This window comes from Canis lupus, chromosome 8, assembly GCF_048164855.1.
Source record: "Canis lupus baileyi chromosome 8, mCanLup2.hap1, whole genome shotgun sequence".
NCBI lineage: Eukaryota > Metazoa > Chordata > Mammalia > Carnivora > Canidae > Canis > Canis lupus.
In genome coordinates this window covers 9,657,122-9,669,646 of record NC_132845.1, presented here as the reverse complement: position 1 = coordinate 9,669,646, position 12,525 = coordinate 9,657,122, and positions in this window count along the sequence as shown.

Here is a 12,525-nt window from a genome sequence, read left to right as displayed (position 1 = left end):
CCTCATTGGAACAATGCCTTAGAGTCACTTAGATTATTCCGAATTTGGATTTGTGTACCGAGCTGAATATTGTGCTCTCAATTATGAGGTTACATTAATTAGTAATTAGTTAAGAGGAGATCATACTGGATTAGGGTAAGCCATAAATCCAATATGACTGGTATCTTAATAAGAAAATGTGGACACAGAAACTAATATTTTTACCTATAATAAGAAATTGTGAAACTGAATAAAGGAAACCTCATCTAAAAATTGCTATTTAGGGCAGCCCAGGTGGCTCAGTGGTTAAGCATCTGCCTTGGGTCCAGGGTCTGATCCTGGAGACCCAGGATCGAGTCCCATGTCTGGCTCCCTGCATGGAGCCTGCTTCTCCCTCTGCCTGTGTCTCTGCCTCTCTCTCTCTCTCTCTCTCTCTCTCTCTCTCTCTCTCAGGAATAAATAAATAAAATCTTAAAAGATAAAATAATAATAATAATAAAATAATTATTTAGGAGGCTGACAGGAGGAGCTCTCTTACCCTACAATTCATCAAGACAAGAAGAAGACTAGGAGGAAGGAAGATTCTGTCGATGACTGCAGACCAGCCAATGAGAAACTGCCACAACTCAGCCAATGAGAAAAGTTACCACCTGAACTCTTGCTTTCTTCCAGTAGATTTTTTGTTTTTTTAGATTTTCATTCAGAGCAGCCTTTCCCAAATTTCTCCTTTTTCTCTATAAAGTAATCTTCCTTTCCTGTGTTCTCCAGATTTGCCTAGACTTTGCCATAGCTTGCATGTCCCAAATTGCAATCCCTAGCCACTTCTCAATAACCCAATTTGCTGGTAAAATAAATGGTTGTTTTATTTTCAAGGTCAACAAAATATGTATTTGGTCATCCTCTACTGTTCCTGACATGTAGCTCCTAAAACATTTTAATTCTCTATATAAGAACCATAGAAACATCTTTTGTTTTAATACTTAGCTTGATTTACAGTTCCTAAAATAGCTCCAGAGCATTAAGGTTAAATAGATGTCTTGTTTGTCATGTAACAAGCCCCTTTCAACTTCACCGGACTTTAAGTTACTGAGGGACTTTTATAAAGCCACCCAAAGCTGGGACTGGTTGCCAGGGGAACCAACTGGGTATTTGGAGAGTTGGAACTTTTATCTCCACCCTAGAGCTGAGGAGAGGGCCTGGAGGTTGCCTTAATCATCAACGACCAATGATTTGATCAATCATGCCTAAGTAATGAAGCTGCCATAAAAATTCCCAAAAGGACAGTGTTTAGAGAGCTTCTGGGTTGGTGGAGGTGCTGGGAGAGTGGGGAGCCCAGCCAGAGAGGACATGGAAGCTCTAAGCCCTTTCCACGGTACCTTGTTATGTGCATCTCTTCCATCTAGTTATTCCTGAGTTACTTCCTTTGAGAATAAAATAGTAATTGAGTAAGTTAACTGTTTTCCTCAATTCTGTGAGCTGGTCTAGCATATTAATTGAAACTGAGAAGGGAGTCATAGAAACCTATGATTTATAGCTAGGCAGTCAGAAGTACAGGTAACAACCTAGATTTATAATTGGCACCTAAAAGTGAGGAAGGGGAAAAGGGAGTCTGTGGGACTGAGCCCTTGACCTGTGAGATCTGATGCTATCTCCAAGTAGATAGTGTACAATTTGGTCAAATTGTAGGACACCCAACTGGTGTCCAAAGAATCTGAGAATTGCTTGGTTTGGGACTCTTCTCCAACACACACACACACACACACACACACACACACTGGGTGGCTCAGGAGTGCTGTGAGTGTAATGTTAACAGTATAGAAGACAGACAGAGGAGGAGTATTTTTTCCTTTGTGGGAACACAGACCCAAAGAGAGAACACCATAGGAGGATGGAGACAGAGACTGCGTGATGTGTCAACAGGGAATGAGCACCAGGGATTGCTGGCAACCACCAGAATGAAGAGAAAGGCATGAAATGGATTCTTCCTAGAAACTTCAGAGAGCATGGCCCCGCCAACATCCTGATCTCAGACTTCTAGCCTCCAGAAATGTGAAAATAAATTTCTGTTGTTTTAAGCCACCGAGTAGTGGTACTTTGTTATGGCAGCCTACAACTTAATATACGTTTCTTTACATGTCAGATCTCTGCTAGCATCCCCATCTGTGGATCAACCGAATCAAAACAAAATTTTCTCTGAGCAAAACATTCACTTCAAAATGAAAGAAGCACAAAAATTGTTTGGTTTTCGGAGGATTTATTGTAGTGGTTGGCTTGTCTCTTACTGGAAAAGGATTGAATGCATTCTCAGTTGTGATGGGTTAGTGTGATAAGATTAAAGAAAGGAGTATCAGGGCATGTTCTTTTGTGAAAAATTGTAGAAATGAGCATAAAAAGAAAGGCCTTTAATGTTAATTATATAGTGCTGTGTACAAATGAGAAGAGAATTGATTTATTTGCTTTCCAGAGATAATTTGATGATTTAGTATTTTAAATGATATTGCCTTTTTGGACAGGAACTACATCCCCATATTTTCAACTGTACCCCATTGGAATTACAAAGTTTTGAGGTAAGATGGAGACTTAGCAAGGCAATAAGTGATAAAACAGATAACAAAGAAACACATTAAACTACAAGAAAGTAAGTGTTAGAAAAATGAAAACGAACCCCTAAGAGGCTGTGGGAACAAATAGTAGTCAAAGCAGAACAGAGATTATATTTTATACAACACAATATAGGCATTTAATAAATGTGAATATGTTTTCATTATTACTTTTCCCTTGCTATCATTAACGTTATTAATTTATGAATCACTGCAAACTTAGAAAATAGATGGTAATTGTAATGCTTAATTAAACTAGGCAAAGTGCTACCAGAGTAAATGAATAAGTAAAACTTCCAAGTTCATTTTATGAAAACCTCAGCAATTTTATGTTATTAAAATCTGTACTAGTAGGTTCTTTTTTTACAGATACATTTTCTGATGTTTTCCTACATCAAATATTATATTAGTCTCATAATTTATGTAGCTGTGACATAGGTAACCAAAAATACATATTTTAAGTACATTGTTATGTATACATGTTAGGTTCTATGGAAATTGAAGCAAATCAGAAATTGATGAAAACATTTTAGAAGGAAAGAAAGAGAATTGGAATTTGAACAGTGTTCAAGGTTTTCTGTTTTGTTATGAAACTGTTTTTTAGAAAACACATTTCAAGGAAACCTGGATTATAGGTTTATTTATAATTTAAGATCTCATCCCCCCAAAGATACAATTAGACTGTAGCAAATTACTTATTATAAAAATACTTCATGTCTAATGAGCACTTCCTATGTGCAGGGCACCATTCTAAACTCTGTTCATATATGTGTGAGCTCGCTCACGCTCAGTGTTCAATGAAAGAATTATCGGTATTATCCTCATTTTGCCAGAGGAAACTATGGCAAAGGGAGGTTAAAATAATCTCTCCAAGGTCATAGAAAATCGAAATAGCATTCTTTAATATTAACTGGTTAAAACTGTGTAGAAAATAAGATTTCCCACAAAACTCATAATCTAACACGGCATTTCTCCAAGTATGTTTTGCTTTCCCATTACAAAATAATGAACAATGTAAAAAAAAAAAAAAAAAAAAAAAGAACTCCATGAACACAAAACGCCAAGAAATGTTGGTTTAAACAAAGTTGTGTTTGTGTGTGTGTGTGTATTCATGTGTATGTGTGTAAATGCATGAAGACTTCAGTCTTCTAGTCTATAATAGACTAATGTATATTGTAATTCATGAAAAGAAGGATGTGGACAATTATTTAGCCAAAATATTTATTGAGTTCCCACTACACTCTAGGTATGAGGCTAGGACCTAAGGAAGCAAAAATGACAAATATATATAGTATGGACGGACTATTGGAGAAGTCATGAAAGATAAGGGCCTTGAAGAAATACAAGGAATAGTTTAAAATATAAAAAGCAATCTCAGGGAAGTTTTGGTAGGAAATGGCATTTAAGGTTTTTGAAATAAAATCAGCAGAAGAGTGAATCACTTAGCTGAAGAGAAGGGAGGATATTCCACACAGAAATATATCATGTGCAAAAACGCTGAGGTTAATAGAAAGGTAGATTCAGTAATTATGAAAAGTCCACTATAGCTAGATTAGGAAAAATGGAAATATACTGCCCAAAAGTTAGCCCAAGGAACATGCCTTAGGTTCAGAGACTTAGTGGGTTGCCTCCAAGTATATTTTTAATCTATCTGCTTCTCTCTATAGCTATTGCTACTACCTTGGTCTAAATCACCATCCATCCTTTCTCAACTCTATTGTACCAATTACTCCCACTTCCCACCACCCTCAATTTCTTGACTTAACCCAATGATCATTTCAACACATGAACATCAGGTTATATCCCTCCCCTGCTCTAACACCTCCAGTATTGTCCGTTCTTAATAAAATACCAATGTCCCAGCATGACCATGAAGCCCCTTCATGCTTTCATTTCTTTCTATGCTCTGATCTTGCCAACTCCTGCTCTAGAGCCTTTGTACTTATGATTCCCTCTGTTTTGTCTTCAGACACTCCTTAGTATAGACATGACGGGGCAAAAGGAGGCGCAGATCAGAAATCTTTTTCCACTGACTAATGTAAGATTTGTAAAGTTGTTGCTTTGTCCAATTATATCATCTCTTTGATTTCTAGAGCTTTATCAAGAACCTAGATAACTCAAAATTCTAAGTATTTCAGGCAATTTGAATAGAAACACAAAGGCTGACACTTGATTTTGCTCTGAGGGTGAAACAAAGTTTGGAGTTGGAGAATACATCAAAGTTATAATTACCTCAAACTTCTATTTTCATTTTTATACGTGGGTATATGTGTGGGGAGAAATCTGGCCATTTCTTTTTAAGTGAGAATTAAGAACCTTAATTCCCTGGGCGCATGAGATATTAATACTGAAACATACTTTCCACTGCCCTTGTTAATGACGATGCCTTACTCTTAGGACTTAAAAAAATGCTTCTGTAAAACAATAGATGGATTGTTAATGTCCTTGAATGTGTCTCTCTACAGTGGGTGCTGGGATCTGGGTGTGGTTCCTGAGTTCATTACTCAGTCTAAGTAAGTAGTGGGCTTTTTAAATAGCAAGCTCACACCATCTGCACAGGCTGTGTACTTTGACTCTTCATAAGCTACAGGAAATCAACTCTGCCCTAATTTCCTACATGATTCAAAAGGGTGGAAGCCAAGGGAATGCACGCTAATGTGACCTTTAAATACATTCCTATGATATTAAGCTTCAGATGAAAAATTTGGGGAAGAGGTAGACTGCCCTTTAATAGTAGGAATATGCATCTTTGCTGATATTAGTAAATAAAACTTAGCAATTCTGAAGTGATTAGTCTTAGCAACAGGAACTGCTTCAAATTCACAGAACTTATTTATGCAAACCTTATAAAACTTAGAATAGTAAAGACTATTTAAAAATAATTACAATCTAGTCATCTAGATTGGTTCCCAAATTTAATATAATATGCTTATAGTGTGACTTTTTTTGCAATATTTTTTCTAATTATTCTTTATCTTTATATAGTTGCCAGAGTCTTAATTGTTTTCTTAGAAGTCCTCATATTATTAGATCTCACCACTATATTCTAATTTTATAAATTTGAGGTACACAAATATTAGTTGTGAGGACTGCTGGATAAAAATGTAAGAATGTCTAAACTAGAGGATGAATTTTCTAAGAAAATGTTGGTAATATCGATGGATCAATGCCTATAGCGATAATGTCATCGCTCCTTATCAGAAAAAAAAAAAAAATAGAGAAACAAAAAATTGCCCAAACCGCTAAAATGGCAGCTGCAGACCTTTCAAGGACAGTTAGAACTTCAAAGTAGAAAACACTGGCATGTCACTTATATTTTCAGGTAAACATACCTGAAAAAACAGAATGCAAAAGAGGCAGCAAGTCTGATAGGAAAAAATTGGGCCTTTCTTCTTTCTGATAGAGAGGGGTAATAAGACATTTAACCCAATCCTAAAATGAACACATGGGAACAATCACATATTTCTCCTCTGTTGAAAAATGTTATTTTTTAATGTGACTCCAGAAAATTGTTTAATCCAGCAAAAAATTACAAACAATTTTGTCAAAATGCCATCATTGCGCTGGCAAGGCAATTGCCCTTTCTGGTTATGGCAAAGAAATTAAAACCTGAGAAATTCTAATTCAGGAATGTAAATACTAGTGAATCTAAGAGAGAGTCAATTTTTCTCTTAATTCATTTCTTCAAAAATGTTTGAAAGGTATATGCCAAGATTGTGCCAGCTAGGGGTTCAGAGATAAAAATAATTGTCTCTGTGCTTCTAATAAAAAGATCCTGTCCAATAGTTACTGTAATAGTGGTCCCTCAGCAGTCAAGTTTATGTTTTGACTCTGCTCCCTGACTCTGGCTGATTAGAGTAGTGGTGAATTCTCAGTCCAAGCTGGAATTATCAAATTTTCTCCCCAGCAAATTTGGGAAGGGAGTTCAGAGCCATTCTCCACATAGCTGGAACTATGATGTATAGACTCTTGAGCTCCAGGTTAGCCATATTGTATTTTGTCATGAGGATAGAATCAGGGACAGCTGATTTACAAAGAGAGAAAATACTGAAGTGAATAAAGATAAAGAAACAAACAAAAAATAAAATAAAATAAAAAAATAAAAAATAAAAAAAAAAAAGATAAAGAAACAAAGACAACAAAGAGAAAAACCTCTGTGGACCTTGGTTAGAGTTGCAGATCCTGTGTCTATGACTTGCTATACTCCAGCCTTTGGGTTCCATTAACCACTTCTCAATCTTTACATTATACTCCTCTATTTTTCTCAATCCAATTTGTATGGCTTCTGTTAAGTGCCATCCAAGTAGTTAACTAATTCAAGGCCATTTACTCTAGCGTAAAGCCAGGAAACTAAGCCCATCATTATAATATAGGTGCTAACAGGTAAAGAAAGCAATAGAGTGGATTATACACCAAACAAAGCTAGAAGGGATTATGGGTGTTGGAAACAAGGTAGAAAGAAGGTAGAGAAAAAGAGAGAAAAATGTCCCTGGGGTGAAGTTTGTCCTAAATTTGATGCTTGGTCCATATGCTAATAAACATAGCAAAAAAACAAAGGAGGCACAAGAAAATATATGCAAGATTTGAGAGTGCGTATGATTGATATATGTACTAGATTTGGGGTTCTCCCTGTGTCTTTATAATACATGTCTGGGGAAAGACTCCCAGGTGACAATTACCCTAAATCAGAGCGGACTAGTTTTGTTCTAGGGTAAAATGAGGAGGAGCACAGAGAAAACCGTGTGCGCGCGCGTGCCCACACTCACACATCTCCACACACATACACATTCCTGTTCCCCAAGGCATCAGGCAGGCATCTAGAACAGTGACTATTAATTCAGTATCTCTATTTCTTTGAGATGCTACAGATATACAAAGCAGTTAGGTCAGCACAGGTGTTATCAATGGAAAATAAGATGTGAACTGACTTCATTAAGATAAACTTTGCCATTGATGTTAAAGTAGTAAAATCTCTTTTTTTTTAATACCATTAGCCAACCTCTGTAAGGAATGTTTTATCTGTAACAGCGTCATACTTAAGAACCTACTAAAAAAAAAAAAAAAAAAAAAAAAAAAAAAAAAAAACCTACTTCAGCTGGCTGTGGATTTCCCTTGCCTCAGGCTTTCTAGGTAGGTGACTATTGTGACCAAAAGTCTTACTGCAATTTCTCTTCAGAACCTATAAGAAGGATTCAAGCTCAGTTGCATCAGGGCTGTTTTAAATGCCTGAATATCAAATCAACAAAATCTACTACTTTCCATTTCACCCATAAAAATGTAATAACAGAGATGCCTGGGGGGCTCAGCAGTTGAGCATCTACCTTCGGCTCAGGGCATGATCCCAGAATCCCGGGATCAAGTCCCACATCAGGTTCCCTGCATGGAGCCTGCTTCTCCCTCTGCCTGTGTCTCTGCCTCTCTCTCTGTGTGTCTCTCATGAATAAACAAATAAAATCTTTAAAAAAAAAATGTAATGACACAAGAGTGGGACACCTGGGGGGCTCAGTCCGTTAAGTGTCTGCCTGTTGATTTTGACTCAGATCATGATCTCAGAGTGATAAGATCGATCCCTGTGTGGAGCCTGCTTGGGATTCTCCTCCCTCCCTCTCTCTCTACCCCTCACTCACTTCTCTCTTCCTCTTTCTAAAATAAAAATAAAAATAAAGTCATACCACAGGAACATTGAAAGCAAAATGAATCGGCTTTTATACTTTTGTCAAATTTCACCGTATTTCTTTCCTTTTTGATAAGAATATGCTGTTTGGGAGCCAAAAGTTTCGTTCTCAAAATAAATATGGATAGTAAAATAATTCAATAAATACACACACACACACACACACACAAAAGGAAAAGAATAAGCCAATAAGCCACCTAAAGTGAATTGGAGAAGTCCATCCACATCTTCCCCCCAATGTCAATGAGCTACCAAGTTCTCTGACCCAAGTAGTCCCGAAATACTGAAACCATCCCTAACACTCCACAAAAGTAACGTGATATGGAGAAATATGCACAGATCCATTATTTGCAATATTACCAGCTCATCTATCATAAAATTTTAAATCTAAAACACTCTTAGAAATTATTTTTAGTCTTTTGATTATACCAAAAATGGACACCCAGAGAGGTTGAAAGAGCCTTGCAATAATCTATGTTTTCCGTTTTCTGGTCTGCCAGAAGCCACAACTTATGCTCCAAAATGACACCATCTCTGGACCTGTAATAACCTCCTTTACATCTGTAACATCTCCCTCTTCATAAAAAGCATGGCTATAGAATAATTAGTATAAGTTAAAATTAATGCTTTTCTGTCTGTAGAACTTTTTATAATATACCTCCTTTACGGTACGCTACCCAGAAGTGCACTTAACCTATCCTAGCTTTGCTTTCATACTATTTCTTCAGGAGCCTGCACTATTCACAGTCATCTCCAAAATAAAACTGAAACCACTTTTAAAGCTGGAATCAGATTGCTCTCTAAATAACCACTCATCTGGTCCCATCTTTAATAGTATCTTTAGTTACTGACCACCCCTCTACAACTCATTACATCTCCAAACATAACATTCTTCATAACATTTCCCCCAAATCTCTTCATCTAAAGTCCTGCTGAAATCTATCTTTTCTGTTCTTCTCAATTTATATTTGATTTATTTATTCTGGGAAGACAATTCACAGAAACCCTTTCTGGGCACCATTGCTTTGTTAGTCCTTTTCTCTGTTCACCATTTTTTAACAATGCTGCTCGTATCGTTGAATTGCAGATAACCCTCGTCTTAGAATTGTCTTCCCAAGCAACGGCTGTGGATTTCACTACTCCGGGCACAGATGACTGAAGTTCCTGGTAAAGCTGCATAATTTGTGCAACGGTTTTTCTCTATGCCAAACAAAAAGGGCCAGTGCAACAATTGACATCATGACTCTAATGTTATTAACACCATTAACCAAATTCTAGTCAACTAAAAAATATGTTGACCCGCTGGCTGTCTCTTATGTTTGTTGTTTTGCTGTTGTTTGGTTACTTTTGCTTATTTATTTGGGGTGTGTATGTGTGTGTGCGTGGACATGCATGTGTGTATATTGATGTGTTTCAGCTTTAGACATATGGCACAGCTAAACAAAATGCCTACATACTTCTCTATCACCCAAGTTCTAAATAATCAGAAGACCATGCCAGGCATTACTTCCTTAACTGCCTCTAATTCCTTGGGCAATATCAGACCTGGCAATGGTTCTCATCACGAGCCAAAGAGCACTGAAGTATATCAATTCCAACCACCCCCACCATGACTCACAAAATGTGTGTGTTTGTGTGTGCATACCTGTGTACGGTTATAATCTCATCAGCCTCCAGTTGGATCTAACAATTCTGCTTAAAGAATTAAACGCTCTAAAAAAGCAGACTTCCTACTCTTGTCTTAGGATAACACGTAGCTGGGGGATATGATCCTTCTTGGCATCTATAATGCACAGTTCACCTTGGTTTCTTTTGATTCTCTCCTTTCCTAACTTTGTGTTTTTTAAGTTACTTCCTGCTGTCACAAAGAGAACTAAGATTGCAAAGTGTCCTTCTCCTTCCCCCCACATGGATCCTCTTTAAACATTTATGTTAATAAATGATCTCCTACACTCTTGGAAAAATTTTTGAATTTGATGTATTTCAGTCTTGCTGAATTGTAAACAGTTCCATTTTCCTTCGGCATTTAGATTTTATTAGCTTTCAAAAAATATTAAATTAACATGCTGAATAATAAAAGAGTCAATAAGATGTTTTTTACAAGCTTTGCATACGAATTTAAGGGAAAGATTGTTGAAGGGCTGACAGATTGAAAACAGTAATAGTTAATGGACACATCGTGCAGGATAAATCACATTCTTTATGGAAATTTGTAGCAGATAATCTTTGAAGACTATTTCTTTTCATCAGGGCAAGCCATAAGCAAAGATTATAAAAACAAAAGAAATGTTTGTGTTGCCCTCGCATGGAGGGTCCAAATAGGATTTTTTAAAGTCAATCTGGAGTCAAAGAATGATGCATGAAAACATACTTTGTTAATCTGTGGTGTGAAAGAACTACATGCACTTCACTTGCCCTTGAATTTCAGCACCTCATTTTTAACTGTACTTAGTTTACATTTTACTTACAGAGATTAATCTTCTCTTTTGCTAAGTGCATTGGAAATCATGAGCACTAACTATGTAAATGATGTTAGAAAATGTATCCCCCAAGTATGAAATAAAGCTCTAACTAGATAATGCTAATAAATATTAATATCTGAAGATAGCAAAGGAATATTAAATGATTAAGATGCCCAAAATAAGAATAATAATATACTTAAAGTTCTCAAGGAAGCCATTCAGTATTTTAGGGCTCGACAAATATTAACAAAAGCAGAGCCTGTAGAGAATCGTAGATCCTAAAGCCTTTATGACTTGAATCACCAGAAGAGGAAGAACGGGCAGTGGCCCCAACTAATCAGGCGAAGAGTTGACTTAGTTGCTTATAGCGGAAAATTAATTGTCATCGATGCAGTCTACTTTATCATCTTTCATCATCAGAGTTTTTCTACAGAAATTACCACACACCGGCTTTTTTGTTTGTTTTGGGTTTTTTTTTTTTCTTTTCTTTTCTTTTCTTTTCTTTTTTTTTTTTTTTTTTTTTTTCTTTAAAACAAAAGGGGAAAAAGTATTTTGTAGGGCTTGGGAGTTTCTGGAGATTTCGCTTTCACCCTAACCATACTACCTACCCATTTTTGGTCTTCAGATAACTGGATAACGAACACTGAAGGTAAGGGAATAGAGCGTGTTACACAGAATGTAGAGGCCTTTGTCACACAAAGGAGAAGTGAAGTCCACCAGGACACATTCCATGGGCATCTTATATGTTTGCAGGTTCACAGAACAAAACATAAAATGAGTGGCAGTTTCCCAAATTTTCTCGTGCAAGACAGCACCGTAGAACCAACCCTTCGTTTAGCTTTTATTGTTTCCAGTATTTGAAGAATATCTTGTGCAAGCCGTTACAAATAGCTTCAATTCAGGAGGGCATTCTCTCCACTGCCCTGCATCAGGGTTATTTCCAGTACATTCTTATATTGCTGTAAAGTGACCTGACTGATGACCTGATCAGTAGGATTTTCTAAGAAAGAGTGTGTACCAAGCTATAAAGGTTTTGTTTCCATGTTTAAGAAGGTGAAGAGAGTAGATAGACGATGGTTCCTCGTGATTAGCACCCCTCCCAAGCCCCATCTCAGTTCCATCAAGGTAAAGATACAAAATTATACCACTGTGTATATTAGCAGCATGATAACAGACTCTGAGCATTGTTGTAAGACTATTTCCTATCCCTGCAAGATTTGAGAGGGATGCCCGTCTACTGGCCACATTAGCAATTACTCTCTGGTCTGCACTATAAATAAGGAAACTGAGTTGGAGATAGTAAAAGTCAGTATTCTTAATCACAGAACCACCGCTGCAGTTTAAATTGCACTTCTTGCTTATGGGGATTATGTAAAACCAATAATAAGAGGACGACCTGGAAACAATTGAGTAGCCGTAGCATGACTGTTACCCTGCGTGCAAAAATCAGAGAAACACAAAGAAGGGAAAAGGGAGTTATTAGAAGAAGCAGTACAAAGCAAACAGCACAAAGCAAAGAGTCCATAGATGTGATTTCAAGTAATTCAGTGAGTTTCTATACAGTGCATAGCTTTCAGCTTCAATAAAAAGCCAATTATTAATCCTGCAATTACCCAGCCTTATCAGCACTGCCCACACATGCTGACTATGGCTAGAGTTCTAGATGATATTCTTTTCATTAGTGTGGCCAAAGGGAAATTTAATTAGAGATACATCTCTTGAATGGACAAGGGAAAATATAAGGATTAACAAATTAATCCTAACGCTTAATTACATTAAAATGTTTATCATTCCGTATAGGAAATATTGA